This window comes from Trachypithecus francoisi, unplaced genomic scaffold (assembly GCF_009764315.1).
Source record: "Trachypithecus francoisi isolate TF-2019V2 unplaced genomic scaffold, Tfra_2.0 Lachesis_group1, whole genome shotgun sequence".
NCBI classification, from domain to species: Eukaryota; Metazoa; Chordata; class Mammalia; order Primates; family Cercopithecidae; genus Trachypithecus; species Trachypithecus francoisi.
Genome location: NW_022681454.1, coordinates 178,636,575 through 178,653,610, shown reverse-complemented (window position 1 = coordinate 178,653,610; position 17,036 = coordinate 178,636,575). Strand labels below are relative to the sequence as shown.

At 42.0% G+C, this 17,036-nt stretch overlaps 1 long non-coding RNA gene across 1 annotated transcript; it reads left to right on the top strand.

The window, feature by feature from the left end:
* Positions 1-11,495: 11,495 nt before the first annotated feature.
* Positions 11,496-13,068, top strand: LOC117084870. The gene is made up of 3 exons (XR_004437723.1): positions 11,496-11,606; positions 11,698-11,816; positions 12,889-13,068. It is a non-coding gene; the product is annotated as an uncharacterized LOC117084870 (long non-coding RNA).
* Positions 13,069-17,036: the final 3,968 nt, after the last annotated feature.

The following is a 17,036-nucleotide window of genomic DNA, read 5'->3' as shown; positions in this document are numbered from 1 at the left end:
GCCTTTGAAATAACTAAGAAAAATAAGCTCCAAATTAGCAGCAATAAGACCGACAGTTAACATTCCAACAGAAGCAATAAGGCCAGGAGACAACAGAATGATATCTTCAAACCACCAAAAGGAAATAATTGTAATCTATGTTTCATCCAAAATGTCTCCTAAAATGTTGGTTAAATACATTTTCAGATAAACAAGAATGAAGAGAATTCAGCAGTAGCAGACCAGCACTAATGAAAATACCAAAAGATCTTGTGATCCCAAATGGCAGCTCAGAGATGCAGAAAAGAATGAAGAAAAAACCGAAAGGTAATCAGACAAGGACTGTAAGTGAATATCGATGGTTTAAATCATCATAATAAAATATTTGGAGGCTTAAATATATACAAAGCAAAACACATGGCAGAGTCACTTTGGAAAGCAATGTGATAGTTTCTTAAAAAGCTAAGCATACATTACCATGTGACCCAGCACTTCCAGTGTCCCTGAAACGGTGAATATATAAACAAATTGCGGAATATCAGCACGGTAGAATACCACTCAGCTCGACAGAATAGTAGAAAGCAATGGCCAGGTAGTTTATCTCGATTAAGAAAAAAGCTACATGCTGCTTGCAGAAGACACACAACAAAGATAAGGATACAGAATTCAGAAGCATGGAAAGTAAGGAAAGAGAAAAAATAAATTATGCAAATATTAACCCAAAAAAGCCAAGGTTATTGTATTAATACGAGAGAAAGTAGAAGGCTGGGCGCGGTGGCTCACGCCTGGAATCGCAGCACTTTGGGAGGCCGAGGCAGGCGGATCATCTCAGGTTAGGAGCTCGAGACCAGCCTGACCAACATGGAGAAACCCCATCTCTACTAAAAACACAAAATTATCCGGGCGTGGTGGTGCGTGCCTGTAGTCCTAGCTACTCGGGAGGCTGAAGCGGGAGAATCGCTTGAACCCAAGAGGCGGAGGTTGCAGTGAGCCAAGATCGTGCCATCGCACTCCAGCCTGGGCAATAAGAACAAAACTCCATCTCAAAAAAAAAAAAAAAAAAGAGAAAGTAGACTTTAAGGTAAAAATAATTACTAGAGATATATAGGAATATTTCTTAATAATCTATAATCTAATTTACCAGAAAGATATATAATTACTCAAATGTGTGCATCTAATAACACAGCCTCAGAATGTGTGAGACAAAAATTAACCTTATGACAGAAAGAAATGTAGAATTCTGCAATCATAGTGGGAGCTTTAACATACTCTCTCATTAAGAAGACAAAAACAAAACAAAAACCAGGCAAGGTGGCTCACACCTTATAATCTCAGCACTTTGGGAGGCCAAGGTGGGAGGATTGCTTGAGCCCAGGAGTTTGAGACCAGCCTGGGCTATGAGATAAGACAAAAAATAAAATTAGCTTGGTGCACTGGTGTATATCTGTAGTTTCAGCTGCTTGGGAGGCTAGGGCAGGAGGATTGCTTGAGCCCAGGAGTTTGAGGCTGCAGTGAGCTATGATCTCACCACTGTACCGCAGCCTGAGTGACAGAACAAGACCCTATCACAAAAAATTAATTAATTAATTAAAAATTCAAATACATATTTTTAAAGACAAAAAATAGATTTGAACTTCACAATTAACAAACCTGATCTACCGACATATAAAGACTATTTCACCTAATGCTGTAGAATTCATTCGTTTGAAAGCACAGAGTATTTATAAAAATTACCACATACTGATTCTAAATGCAATCTCAACAAATATCAAAGGCTTGAAATAAAAATGGTTGTTGTCTGGCTAGGAGAATTACATTATAAATAGATTATAAGAAGATAATTTGAAGATCCCTCCATATGTGGAAATTAAGAATTATTATTTAAATAATCCATAAATCAAAGAAGAAAAAGCAATGTATATTGGAACATATTTTAGTAGAATGAAAATGAAAATATTACAAAGAATATTGGTAATGGGTGGTTAAAGCCACAGAGGAAAAGTTATACCCATATAGTACACACAATAGAAAAAAAAAAAAGGCTGAAAAGACAATAATGTAAGCATCTCTGAGGGTGGAAAAAACACACTCAAAGTGCTTTATTGCTGTTCTTTCACTGTACGACAACAACACAGAAGACTTCCGTGATCAAATATGGGAGTTTCTCCCCAAATACCAAGAAAGCAAGCAATTCTGCAGCCAGCACCCCAGCTGGGTGTCCTCCAATTCACCTCCAGCATCATCTACCTGGAGAGAGTGTCAGATCCCACAGGCTGAAGCAAAGTCCCCAAGACTGCTCCCACCTGAGACACCAGTGGCAAGTTTGGGCCTCAGGAGCTTCTGACCAATGAGCTTCGAGTTGGTGTTCCCACAATCCCCTCTTTGAATTTGATTGATGTGCTCTGAGAGAACTCAGAAAAACACTTGAGTTTACCAGTTGAATACAAAGAGTATTACAAAGGACACAGATGAAAAGATGCATAGGGCGAGGTGTGGGAGAAGGGACACAGAGCTTCCAGGTCTTTCCAGGGTGCGCCTCCTACAGGAGCCTCCGCGTGCTTGGTCAGTACTAAAGCTCTCCCTACCCTATCCTCTTGGGCCTTTCACGGAGACTTCATTGGGCAGGTATGCTTGACAACCATGTAGATATGTGATTGGACAAAAAGGGTCTGATCTAATAGACTGGGTGGGGACACCCAGCAAGGCCTGCCTGTTGAGATTTTTCTTGGCCTCTTTGTGCGGCATACATTCTTCCAGCGTGTGGGGCAGGAGCCCTTCTGAAATGAGGGTCTTAGGACGCACAGTCACGTAGGGGAATAGTTGAGCCCAGCCTTGAGCAAGTGAAAGGAGGGCAGGAGAAGTTCAGAGAAAGAGAGATAATTGGTTTTCTGAGTCCTGCTTCTGAGGCCTGAAGTTCCCCAACATTATTACAAGACTGTAACAGGAGCTATGGGAGTTATAAGACAGGAGCTGTGGATAAAAACCTACATATATATATGCTTTAATTATGTATGTATTGTATGTATTATGTAATATCCCAACATCTGTTTCAAAAAGTTAGAAAAATATCAAGTTAAACTCAAAGATAGTTAAAGAGAGAAAGTATGAAAGAGGAGAACTAAATGGAACAGAAAACAAATTAAATATATATATATACTTTCTCTCTTTTCCTTGATCCATCCCACCAGGGATTTAGGACTTTGCTAGTCTTTTCAAAGAACTAGCCGTCATGTCTGGCCCATGGGTTTTTCTGTTGTTGTCATTCTTGCAAAACTAAGACAGCAATGTCTAAAAAGGTGAATACATTGTGACCAAATTGACTTATTTCAAGAGTAAGAATGGTTAAATATTTGAAAACGTAAAATTCATCTCATTAACAGAAACAAAGAGAAAACATAACACTGCCTTCTAGATAAATGCTGAAAAGGAATTTAATGAAATTCAATATACATTCATGATCAGATCTCTTAGCAAATATAGATAGAACTGCTTGAATATGATAAAATGCACCAACAAAAAACTTACATAAACATTTTGGTTAAATGTTAAAAACTTTCCCTCTGAAATTGAGAATAGACAAAAGTGTCCTGGCCAATCTGATGAGCAAGAGAAAGAAAACAAGCATAGGAATGTGAACACAAGGACGAAACCTGTTCCTATTGACAGGCAATTCAGTGATGGACACAGAAAATCCACTGGCATGGTGGCTCACGTCTATATTCCCAGCACTTTGGGAGGCTGAGGCAGGAGGATCTCTTGAGCTTAGGATTTCAAGACCAGCCTGGGCAACATAGGAAGACCCCTATCTTTACAGAAAATTAGAAAAAAAAAAAACCCCCACCAGGCATGGTGACATGCCTGTAGTTCAGCTACTTGAGAGGCTGAGGCAGGAGGATCACTTGAGGTTGTAGTGAGCCATGATCATGCCACTGTACAATCATGCCACACCCAGCCTGGGTGACAGAAGGAGACCCTGTCTGGAAAAAAAAAAGAAGAAGAAGAAGAAAAAAAAAAATCCTGAAGAATCTACAGATGAAATACTAAATTTAAGTTTACCAAGGTTGCTGGATATACAGATGCAAAAATCAATTCTATATTTTTGTCACAACAATAAACAAAAATATAAAAAATCAATTATACCTTTTATAATAGCATTAAGCTTATCATCAACAATGTAAAAATAAACCTAAATAAAGACATGTAAGACACCTTCAGTAAAACTGTAAAAATATTATTAAGAGAAATTTTAAAACATAATAAGTGAAAAGTTACATCATGTTCATGGGTTAGTAACTTCTACACTGTAATATAGAATATGTCAGTCTCCATGAATTCACCTATAGACTCAAAAGAAGTTCCAGACGGGGCACAGTGGCTCACATCTGTAATCCCAGCACTTTGGGAGGCCGAGGCAGGTGGATCACTTGAGGTCAGGAGTTCGAGACCAGCCTGGCCGACATGGTGAAACCCTGTCTCTACTAAAAATACAAAACTTAGCTGGGCATGGCGGCATGCACCTGTAATCCCAGCTACTCTGGAGGCTGAAGCAGGAGAATCACTTGAACCTGAGAGGTGAGGTTGCAGTGAGCCAAAATCATGCCATGGCACTCCAACCTGGGCAACAGTGCAAGACTCCATCTTAAAAGAAACAAAAACAAAAGAAGTTTCAGGTTTATATTTTGTGGCAGTTGACCAGGTGACTCTAAAGTTTATGGGAAAATTAAAAGGACCATAAACAGAAGGCGTTACCCCAGAAGAAGGTCAAGTAACCAATCTAAAGCACATTAAATCAACAGGACACCATTTTCCATCAATCAAATTGGCAAAGATATCGTAAATGATAACAGTCCATGCTGGCAAGAGTGTAATAAACTAATTTTTTATGCACACCTGGAAGAGTGCACACAGGTACAACCTGTTTGGAAAGCCACTTCACAAGCAAATTGGAAAGAAAACATGGAGGTGTTTTGAATTTCATATCCTCCATCACAGTGCTTCACCTTCTAGGAATCTATCTTTTGAAAATAATATTGATCACACAGTTGGCTAAAGTTTTATGTCTGAGGGTGCTGCAGCCTTATTTGCCATGGCAAAAGTATGAAATCACCTCAATGTTCACACACACACACACACACACCAGAATGATTAGATTACCATGTCCACCTATAGTGAGACTGGCAGTCAATCAGAGGAAATATATTATTCTGGAAATGGATAGTGGTAATGGTTGCACAACCTTGTGAAGAAACTGCCACTGAATTATATACTTGAAAGTGGCTAAAATGGTAACTTTTGTGTTAAGAATGTTTTACCACAATAGAAAATGCGTAGAAAAAACTGTATGCATGATTTTTTTTAAAACACATGCTTTGAGACATAGGACAATGTGTAGTGAGATATTAAGGTGTCATCTCAGAGTATTCATTGATTCATTGAAAAAAACTAATTCTATTGAGCCCCTGCTTGTGCCTGTTACTCTTCTCATTCTGGGGACGGAGCTTGATAAACAAGACAAAGAGCCCCTTGCTCTAGTGGAGGGGGTAACGGACACTGGGGTTATAAGAAGATTCTTTCGTTTTTGCGCCTTTCTATATTTTCCAATCTTTCCAATGGGCATTGTATTTTTATGTATGGGGAAAATATAAATGGAAGAAGGGAGGCAATTATGAGATCAATGTTGGCCTGAGATGGTTGTTCATTTTCCTCTTCCTCCTGGGCTCATGCTGTGAGCACACACCTCATCAATACAGAGAGGACCAGGTCCGATGAGGATGAGGGAGGGATGCAGTAGGATCAGAACTTATGCAGCAAGAGAGTGGCGCCTGCGCAGTCTGCCATCCTGCTGTCTCCCAGCTATGCTTTGAGCTTTCTGGCTTCCAGAGGCACCAGAACTCCAGTGATCTGTCAACCCCCCTCACTCCACCCAGTGGTCGTTTACATCAGTGTTCAAAAGATCCAGAGCTTCTCTTTTTTTGGTGCCGGGATTCTTATTCTTTTAACAATAGTCCCGCAATAGCTCTTGAATAATTGTCTTGACCCCTCCTCTGCTTATACCAGGCTATCACCCTTCTAGAGACTTGAAAAGTTATCTGAAAATACCAGGCAGAGGTTAATAAATGAAAGGCCTCAGCACCTTTCCTCCAAGAAATTATTGCTAATTTGGGGCTCCTCTTGCAACATAGCAAAACCGAGAATTTCAGGGCTTTGCAATACAAAAAGTCTCCAGTGGCCTCATTTCTACATTTCCTCTCCACCCCCAACTAATTGACCCTAAGTTTTTGTTCATTCTTGTCTGATCTTGGCTGATATTAGGGGAGGCAGTTTGACCCAGATGAATGAAATTCTGCTTCCTTGATCATGGCTGCAAAGAGACACCGCCCCACGCCCCACCTCCTCAGTGCGGAGATAGGAGGAATCCCTCAGACCCCGCAGCTCTCTCTCATCTCTGGCAGCCTGCGCCCCGTGCTGTAAGAGATGAAAGAGATCCACACGATGATCCCTGGCATCTTTGGCTACTGTTATTCTTCTGTATCCCTTGGCCTAGGGATCTATTTTAGGCATTAACTTCCACTCCCTTTCTGTCAGAAACCTCTCTCATCATTGAACTAGATTTTGAAGTGTATGAACATCTGGTTTTTGGACTGTGAGTCCCCTCAAGGCTGATAGCATGTTTAATTTTAGCTAATGAATGGATGTTTAATGTATGAGTATATGATGAATGAATAAAACCAGCTTTGATGGTTTCATTTTAATCTCATTCCAAGACAAATCTTACTTTCTATATTTTTCCCCACAAAAATGGATTTTTCTTCTCTATTTCAATTATTTTTATCTCCCTCTCCCCAAAATCTCCAATTATCAGCTCTTCCATGGAAAATTTATTCTCTACTCTGTATTCTGACTTGTTCATGATCCAGTCGTTTTCTCTAAAGAAGGCTATGTAGTTTGGAGGTTATAAAGCTCAGGCTTCCTGCTTTCAAGTCCTGATTCCACCACTTGGTGGTTGTAACCTCTGTGTGCCTCAGTGTCCCCACTTGTAAATTGGGGCTAGTCGTAGACACCAAGTTGTGGGGTCACTTCAGGAGGGGTAATGAAGATAAAAAAAGAACACATATCATTGAACCTGGCAACTGATGAAAGATTCAATAATGTTGACTGTTAGTAACATAGATAGAGGTTATGATATCATCTAGGTAGTTAGCCCTTTCTTAAAGGCCTTGGTCTAACCCAACACTTTATCATATGGGGAGAAAATGTGTAATTGAACTGTGAGGAAAACTCCGGAAGAATGGGTTGCTGGTGCCAGAGAGGAGGTGACTGGAAAGTGTGACAGCTCCCCTTGCCCTGCCGCGTCTTGCCTTGAACCCACTTCCGTGTGCCTCAGAGCCTTTGAGCCTCCAGCAACTCCACCATCTGCTCCAGGTGTGAACTTTGCACATGGTGAGCTCACTGAGGTCCAGCCTACTTATCAGCTGTCTTATTCCCCTCTTTCAAAGAAAGGAGCTGCACTGTCATGAGTACAAACAACTTGCCTGGGTCTACAACCCCAAGGTGACGGTGTCGAGTTGTGATCCCACGTCTTCAGAGGACCAGCTGGGACCTTTGGGAGACGCAGAGCTGGTGGGGTGCTCTTCACGTGCACTTAATCTGCTGTGTCCACTAAATCTACCCCACTTCTAACACCCCAGTCCCAGGCTCCGTGGGTGCAAAACGTGAGTCTCTGCACCCCTCTTCACATCCCGGGGGGGCTTGAGAATAAGCCAGCAGCCCTAACCCGGGCTCTGTGGCCTGGTCATGACTGCCAGTGAGGGGCCTTGCATCTGTGTCCTCAGCCCCCAGCCTGGCCCCATTTTGGGGACTTGAACTGACCCACAGAGTCAGTTCCTGCCATAAACAGATTTCAGGGGATAGCAGCGCTTCCTCTTGACTCCCAGGCACTTGAAGGCCGCCTGCATCCCCCACTCCTAGGCCTTGCCAGCCTGAGGGCAACTCCTTCCTTGACCTGCAGCTTCAGAAACTAGGCCCTCCTCCTTACTTCCCATCACCCATTTTGTCAAAGAACCTAGAATGTTTTGTTATCCGAGGAGCCTGGGATTTGACAAACCCTAGGATTGCTAGTATCTCTTTTTGGAGTGGACTTGAACTGTTTACTACAACTGTGACATGCAGCAAATCATTTTACTGCTCTGAGGCTTTACTTCCTTCTAGCTAGAATGAGAATTAGGCTGGGCATGGTGGCTCATTCCTGTAATTCCAGCTCTTTGGGAGACCGAGGCAGGTGGATCACGAGGTCAGGAGTTCAAGACCGGCCTGGCCAAGATGATGAAACCGGATGTGGTGGTGGGTGCCTGTAATCTCAGCTACTCAGGAGGCAGAGAATTGCTTGAACCCAGGAGGCGGAGGTTGCAGTGAGCCAAAATTGCGCCACTGCACTCCAGCCTGGATGACAGAGCAAGACTACATAAAAAAAAAAAAAAACAAAAACAAAAAAAACCAGAGCATTAAATATATGACATCTTAAAACTGTGTGGATTTTCTCTGCTGTAGGTGAAGACCTCTAGTCTTTATTTTCAACTCATATGCCTCATGCTATTGTTCGAGAATCATCTTTTCTATTCATGTAAGCTATATCATACTGATCTTTTAAAAATCTTATTTATTTATTTTTTATTTTTGTGATGGAGTCTCCCTCTGTCACCCAGGCTGGAGTGCAGTGGTGCAGTCTCAGTTCACTGCAACCTCTGCCTCCCGGATTCAAGTGATTCCCCTGCCTCAGCCTCCAGAGTAGCTGGGATTATAGGTGTGCACCACCACACCTGGATAATTTTTGTATTTTTAGCAGAGATGGGGTTTCACCATGTTGTCCAGGTTGGTCTCAAACTCCTGACCTCAGGTGATCTGCCCGACTCAGCCTCCCAAAGTGCTGGGATTACAGGCAAGAGTCACTGCACCCAGCCCTTTTTGTTTTAGTACCATCAGCCTTGTGTACTAAGCTACTGTTGTGACAACCATGATAAGTTCCCTCTGAAAATGGTTTGGAGACGTGAAATAATAAAAATAACCTTTAAAATGCAATATCACTCTGATTCTATTAGGAAACACGTAAGTCACTGGATTTAAACTATGTCAATGCCCTGTACTTTCTGTCTCTCAGTAGGTACTGTAACTGTTGGTTAAATGATTATTTTTCATGCTTCCTTTCTCATTTCTGCTTTTTAGATGTTTAAAATGTCTTTGCTTCTTGATAAGTGAATTATTTCCTCCCACATGACCATGAGTCATGACCTTATACTCTTGTTTCAGGACAGGCGAAAGTGTCATTAATTTACTAATGCATTCATTCAGCAAGTAAACTTCTGCAATCCTCGTTTACTCATGTACTTTTACAAAAACAAAGAGACCCACAAGCTTTTTGAGTCTTCCCAACCCAAAACATGTATTTGAAACTGAAAATTAAATCATTCCATGTTTATAGGCATATTGCTTGATAGAAACATATAAATAATTACCTGGATTTTTTTTTTCTTTGAGATGGCATCTAGCTCTGTCACCCAGGCTGGAGTGCAGTGGTATAATCTCGGCTCACTGGAACCTCCACCTCCTGGGTTCAAGCTATTCTCCCGCCTCAGTCTGCTGAGTAGCTGGTATTACAGGCACCCACCACCACACCCGGCTAATTTGTTTTTTTTAATTTTTAATTGAGACAGAGTTTCACCATGTTGGCTACGCTAGTCTTGAACTCCTGACCTCTGGTGATCCACCTGCCTCGGCCTCCCAAAGTGCTGGGATTACAGGCATGAGCCACCATGCCCAGCCTGGATTTTTTTTTAATCCAACCCAATTCCATATTTTCCTCTAGAGAGACTGAGTCACCAAGCCTATCTCTTTTTCCTGGAAACACAATCAGATTAACTTTCCAGTCACCACTGCATCTAGGTGAGGCCATGTGAGTAGTTCTCACCAGTGGAATGTAGTGAAAACGAGATGCTGTCTCTTAAGGACTAAGGAAGCTGTCTTTCCTCTTCTGACATTTGCTGACTGGATGATGCTAGATGATCTTGAGACCCTGTGCTGAAGACTGGAGAACTGCGGGAAAGGAGCAGTGTCTCTGAATCATCGTGTGGAAGACTACTTGTCTAACCTCTGATGACTGTGAGGTAAGTCATGAAGGATCTGGGATTGTCTGATATAGCAGTTAGCAGGCCCTGACTGACATATCCCTCTTACTCTTTAAGTTGAACAAATTAGAGGCTGGAGTTTTCTGGGTAGCCTTGCTATATGGCATGGTCAAAGACGGCACTTCACAGGTGATTTACAACCCTCCTACCATTTACTCTGTATTCATTTCAAATAATATAACCTATAATTTCCTAACGTTCAGCAGAATAGGAAAAAAGGCTCAAAGCCACAAACACACACGCTTCCTTTCAGTGTACCTTTGCTGTTCACCCACAGTGGCGAGTTTATGGGCCTGGCAAGACCTCTCCCTATTTGGGCATTTCGTGAATACAGGAGAATGAACACCCTGGTGTGACTCAACATCAGAATCCAAAACATGGCATCTTTACCTAGCCCTTTTCGCTTCTTTTAGATCAACAATAAACATAATCTGTATTCTTTCAAAATAACATGGTTATCTAATTCCCTTCATTAGCAGCTAGCAAAAGAGGCCCCCGGCTTCCCATGACCTAATTCACTGGGTCCCTGAGCTATTGCAGGCTTTCCCGCTCGCTCTTGCGACAGACACAATCTCACTTCTTTAATGTAAGGTATGGTTTTTCTGTTGAAATATGCTTCCTGTTTTTACCTCCGTAACTTACAGGCATGACTGCCTGGGTCTCCTCTCATGATTCCCAGCCCACTGCCTCTTCATATCCAGTGGTACCTCTGTCTTCAGAGCCTCCTTCACTACTGTTCCTGGAAATTTATCTCAGATCATTTCCTTTTGGGTCTATCTCTTCTTTAAGAGAAATAATTTTAAAGTCAAAGCTCCATAATACAGAGATCTGTGTCTCTTTCCCACCATCTGTTTTCTGAACCTCCCCTCCTGGTTCAAGCCTCTGCAGGGTAACTTGAACACAAATCATCGACTGCCAACTGAAATCAAACAAGATAATGTCCAATTGCCCTTTTTTCTCTCTCATTTGTCCCAATGTTTATATTTCTCTATCAATCAATGAACAAATCACTTTGGTACACTGTGCCAGTAGCTTTGAGAGGAGAACAGAAGAAATACAAGCAAGCTCACCAGTAACTTCCAGTAACTTATGAGGCTCACTTACATGAAGCCATTCAAGAATAAGACAATAGATGACAGCAGTCACCTGGTGTATACAGAAAGACAGAAAGTGCATTCAGAATTGCAGAGGGGAGAGATCAATGTGTGCTACAGCCAAGGAAACATTTAGTAAACATGGAATTTAACCCCTAAGCACTGTCAGGCTAGAGCAATAGGAAGTACAAACGTTTCATATGCAGAGAATAACATGAACAAAGGCACAGGAGCAGAAATACGAGTCACAGACTCAGTGGGTCCTGTTCGTGATGCACCTGTCCTGACTCGTGCACCGTGCCGGGCCCTTTGCATTCATTGTATCTGATGCTCACAGCAATCCTGAGATTACGAGGTGGGTATTTTACAAATACAAGAAGTCAGTTTTAGAGAAGTACTAAACGGCAGAATCAGGATTTCATGTCTGTATATCATTCACCGTATAGGAAGGTGAAGGTGGTTAAGGAGGTGCCGCTCTGGGAGCAGAAGGCAGTCACTGGGGCAGATCGGTGGAGCTACGTTATGGAGATCCGGGATGGTCAGTGAGGATGCTGGGCCTCACCTGGTAAGCAACAGGGACTGCTGTAGGTGTTTTAGCACAGAAATAGAACGGCAAACTTTAGTCAGACACCATCTGAGTTCAAGGCCATGTTCTGTGTTAGCTGTGTGACTGGGAACCGCAGTTAAGCCTGCTGAGATTCTGTTTCCTCCTCTGTAAAATGTGTTCAACAGCAACATCAGTGTATAGCATTGAAAGGTTTAAATGAGATTTTACTAAAGTACCTGAGCTATAGTTAGCATTTACTATATGATAGATGCTGTTGCTGTTACTACTTACTACCACCACCACCACTGCTGCTGCAACAGTGCTTAAGGATGATAATCTGGAGAAAAACAGCTAACAGATATTTCCTGAAGACATGAAATGAGATGGCATAGATAGATAAATAGATAGACAGAAAGATAGATAGATGATAGGCAGAGATATATGCCATTTGGTTATATATACACAATCAAACTTGACTCTGGAAATACAGATGAATAAAGGTGAATTAGAGTCTAGGATAAAGAGAGAAATCGGAGAATGAGGATTGACACATCTGGGATGTCCACAGTTGGGGAGCCAGACATGGGAGAGAGTCAGTGACAGACACAAGGAAAATGCAGAGGAAGAAGTAAGATGGTCACGTAGACCACAGCAGTCAGGTAAAAGGAAGGGGTTCCTCAAAGGGTGAGTGAGGTCTACTGTGCCCAGGCGTGCTGTGGGGAGAACAGATTGAGGACTGGGAAAAGGCTTCTGCAGTTGGGGCAGTGACAACGTGGAACACAGACTGGGAGGAACCAGGTAGGAATAAAAGACACTGGCCACAGCCACAGGCACTGCCCATCCATCTGAGGTGTAAGTATACAGAGAGAACTCGGCTGTGGCTTGAAGTAATAGCAAGACAAAGAAGGAGGTTATTTTTAGTTCTTGGAGAGGCCAATACTGCTGATAATCCTGAGCGAGCTTCAGTTCATCCCTACTCCTTACTATGGCACAACTCTTCATGGACTGGTCCCTGAGCCTGCACCCTCTTACGGTGCAGGTTAATCCTGCACTTAGTCTGGGTTCTGTTAACTCTTGTTTTCTCTTTCAGGTCTCACTGTTGCTACGCCCCCCCCATCAACTTGATCTGTTTGCCCCCAATCCCACCATTTTGGATGACATTATGGATCTTCTGATCTTTAACAAATCCGTCCAAGAGTGTCTGTTTCTTCTTCTAAGGTGTCGCCAGAAATGAAGATTCTTTCACCGGATTTATTTTTTCTGGTTTAACACGTGTCTGAAAAAATAATAGCAATTATTATTATTATCATTGTAGGATTCATTTCACTCCTCTCAAACACATTCAAAAAGTCTCTTCATCTCTTCCATTATGATTATACTCAACTGTTACCCAACTACCCAACTGTATCTTGGGGTTGTGTAATTCTGTCATGAGTTGTACTCAACTGTTATCAAACATATCTTGGAGCATGCACCAGGAAAAAACTCCCTGATTCAGCCCACCTTGCAAGTAATTCTTTTTTTTCTTTTTTTTTTTTTTTTTGAGACGGAGTCTTGCTCTGTCGCCCAGGCGCCCAGGCTGGAGTGCAGTGGCCGGATCTCAGCTCACTGCAAGCTCTGCCTCCCGGGTTCACGCCATTCTCCTGCCTCAGCCTCCTGAGTAGCTGGGACTACAGGCGCCCGCCACCACGCCCGGCTAGTTTTTTTTTTTTTTTTGTATTTTTTAGTAGAGACGGGGTTTCACCGTGTTAGCCAGGATGGTCTCGATCTCCTGACCTCATGATTCGCCCGTCTCGGCCTCCCAAAGTGCTGGGATTACAGGCTTGAGCCACCGCGCCCGGCGCAAGTAATTCTTAGACACACACTTTCTCCACAAAGCCTGTCTAGTTGAAGTTCTCTAAATCCCCTCCCCCCCGACCACCAACCCCGGTTAAGCATAGGACTTCCATGGTTACATCCCATTTATTACTTTCCCAAACATGCTTAATGCATTTCATTTCCAGTTACAAACATTGTCTGCTAATGAACAATATAGATAGTTACCACGTTGTATAAACAGTTACTTATTTCCCTTCTGTTGTTGGTTTTATCCAATAAACTCATCCCATCAGCTTCAATTTATATCACCTTATCTCATACAGATGAGAAACTGTATGTAATTCAGCCTGTCTAAACTGGAGGTAACGCTAGACTGCAGTATCTCTGCACAGTGTTATATTAAAAATGGCACCCTATAAATTTTTTATGAATTAATAATGATTGTGATCTTATTCCTATTTTCTACAAGTTCTTCTATTATGATGGCAATTAAATAGCCTCACTTTCCTTTCATTTTCTGCAAACCTGCTGCAGTCATCATTAACTTTCTTAATTGGCAGTGGCTCTGAGTCTTTCAGAGAGTTCCCATAAACAGCCTCTTTCTTAATACTTATGTCATAATGTTTTCCTCCTTCCCTTGCATTTCATTCCACCTTTGGGCAGGAACAGCATCATTTCTTGCTCTTCTGGGGTTTCAACACTGACTTCAAAGCACCCTTGCTCGTCTTACTGGGAGACGCTGCAGCCAAGCAGAGATTTGCATGAAGCCCACCCACCCTTCACCAGCACAGGATACATGGACGTAACTGCAGTGACTCTTGGCGACTAGTCTCTGTGGTGCACACTCTCCACCCTACCACCAAAAAGGTCCCCAGGACCCTAAAAGGAACTGTGGACTCAAATATCACCTCAACTAAGATGAGGTCTGTCTGAGAGAAAAGAGATGTTGACCCAGGTGATGGGGAGGGGATAAGAGGGAGTTGATATAAAATACAATTATAGGCTCTACATGCTTTTTCAAGGTGGGGGATGAGTCAATGATTCCTGACTGGTCTAACAGCCATATGTCAATTGAGGCTAAAATGCAATTTGAATTGCAACTCTCTGAAAAGAAGGGGAAAAGCTGAGGAGATAAAATTTAACAAGGTGAGTCCTGAATTTAGATTTAAACGAACTCCACAAGTGCAAGAAGGCAGGGGCTGGCAACAGTACTTGCTGTCATGTTTAGTTGGCTACTGGTCAGTCTGACACAGTAGGGGTTGTGATTATGTAGCAGCTATGGAAAGCTTATGCTGCATTTAATAATAGTAGTCATACTTCAAAGCGCATTTCAGTTATGAATGCTCTGACCAGAAAAGTAACTTGCACTAGCAAGTCAAATAGCAAGAAGTATGGAGAAGTGGCCGCTTGCTGTGCTTCAGCAGCTCAACAGTGTCTCTATTCTCTTAGCCTCTTCTTCCTGCTTGCCACCTCTCAGTGACAAGATGGCTGCTGCCACCCAGGCTCATAGCCAAATTCAAGGCAGCAAGAAGGCCATGGAGTGGCCCCTGCCAGGTATGGTCTTGTTCCAGGCATCCCCAGCAGATTTCTCACTGTCTGTAACCGCATCCCACGGCGTTCTTTTTTTTTTTTTTTTTAATTATACTTTAAGTTCTAGGGTACATGTGCACAACATGCAGGTTTGTTACATATGTATGCATGTGCCAAGTTGGTGTGCTGCACCCATTAACTCATCATTTATATTAAGTATATCTCCTAATACTATCCCTCCCCCCTGCCCCCACTCCACAACAGCCTCCGGTGTGTGATGTTCCCCGTCCTGTGTCCAAGTGATCTCATTGTTCAATTCCCAACTATGAGTGAGAACATGCGGTGTTTGGTTTTCTGTTCTTGCAATAGTTTGCTGAGAATGATGGTTTCCAGCTACATCCATGTCCCTACAAAGGACATGAACTCATCGTTTTTTATGGCTGCATAGTATTCCATGGTGTATATGTGCCACATTTTCTTAATCCAGTCTGTCATTGATAGACATTTGGGTTGGTTCCAAGTCTTTGCTATTGTGAATAGTGCCACAATAAACATACGTGTGCATGTGTCTTTATAGCAGCATGATTTATAATCCTTTGGGTATATACCCAGTAATGGGATGGCTGGGTCAAATGATATTTTTAGTTCTAGATCCTTGAGGAATCACCACACTGTTCTCCGCAATGGTTCAACTAGTTTACAGTTCCATCAACAGTGTAAAAGTGTTCCTATTTCTCCACATTCTCTCCAGCACCTATTGTTTCCTGACTTTTTAATGATTGCCGTTCTAACTGGTGTGAGATGGTATCTCATTTCCCACGGCATTCTTAGGTGTGAGGCTGGCCTGGAGAGTCAGCGCTTGGGTTTTCCAATACCTGCATGGGACGTGGGCAAGAAGGAAGGGAGTTGGGTTTAGGAAACCAGTAGTGCCAGCCCTTTACTGACATCACATCTGATCCCCACAGCAACCCTGAGGAGTTGCTATTTATTATCCTTATTGAGCGAATGAAGAAAATCAGAACTGGTAACATCAAGAAAAAATGAGGAAAGGCATACATTAGTAAATAATAAAGCCAGGGTTCCAATTCAGGTCAGGTTGAATCCAAAATTCCTCTCCCTGCCATTATAATGCATCATAGTGTTCGGGTCATGTGGGCCTGGGAAGGATGAATCACATTCAACTATCCCACCACATTTTTGTCCATTTTTTAAAAACTAAAGTATAACATACATCTTGTTATGTTAATACTGACGTCTCGAGAATATTAAATCTTCCAATCCATGAACATAGACTGTTTTTACATTTATTTGGTTTCTTCTTCGATTTATTTCAACAAAGCTTTGTAGTTTTCACAGCATAAGTTTTGTACTTCTTTGTTAAATTTAATTCTAAGTATTTTAGTCTTTTTATCTTAAGTGAAATTACTTTCTTAATTTCATTTTTGGTTTGCTCATTGCTACTGTACACAATACAATTAATATTTGTACATTGCTCTTAATCCTGTAACCTTGCCATACCTTATTCATCTTGTTTGTTCTTTGACTATGTGAAACATTCAAAAGATTTTAAAAGCCAGAACTATACACAAAGGTATTGTCCTTGTAATTTTATGTCTGATTGGAAGAATTCTCCACAGACTAGCTTCTGGTGGTGTACTTTTCAAACCTTGTTTTCTCCACTACCCATACATTTTCATGAGAATTCTGGGTACTAGAAGATACAGTCGTACCACAGTATGACCTCTGGTCCTGGACTTTAGTATCACGGTAATGTTTGAGTTAGTCAGTAAGCCATAGGAGTATTCCTGGAAGCCATTTCCTCACTGGGGTGCCCAGTAATAACTTAACCATATGTTGAAGTTACTGGAAACCACATCATTATAACCTACT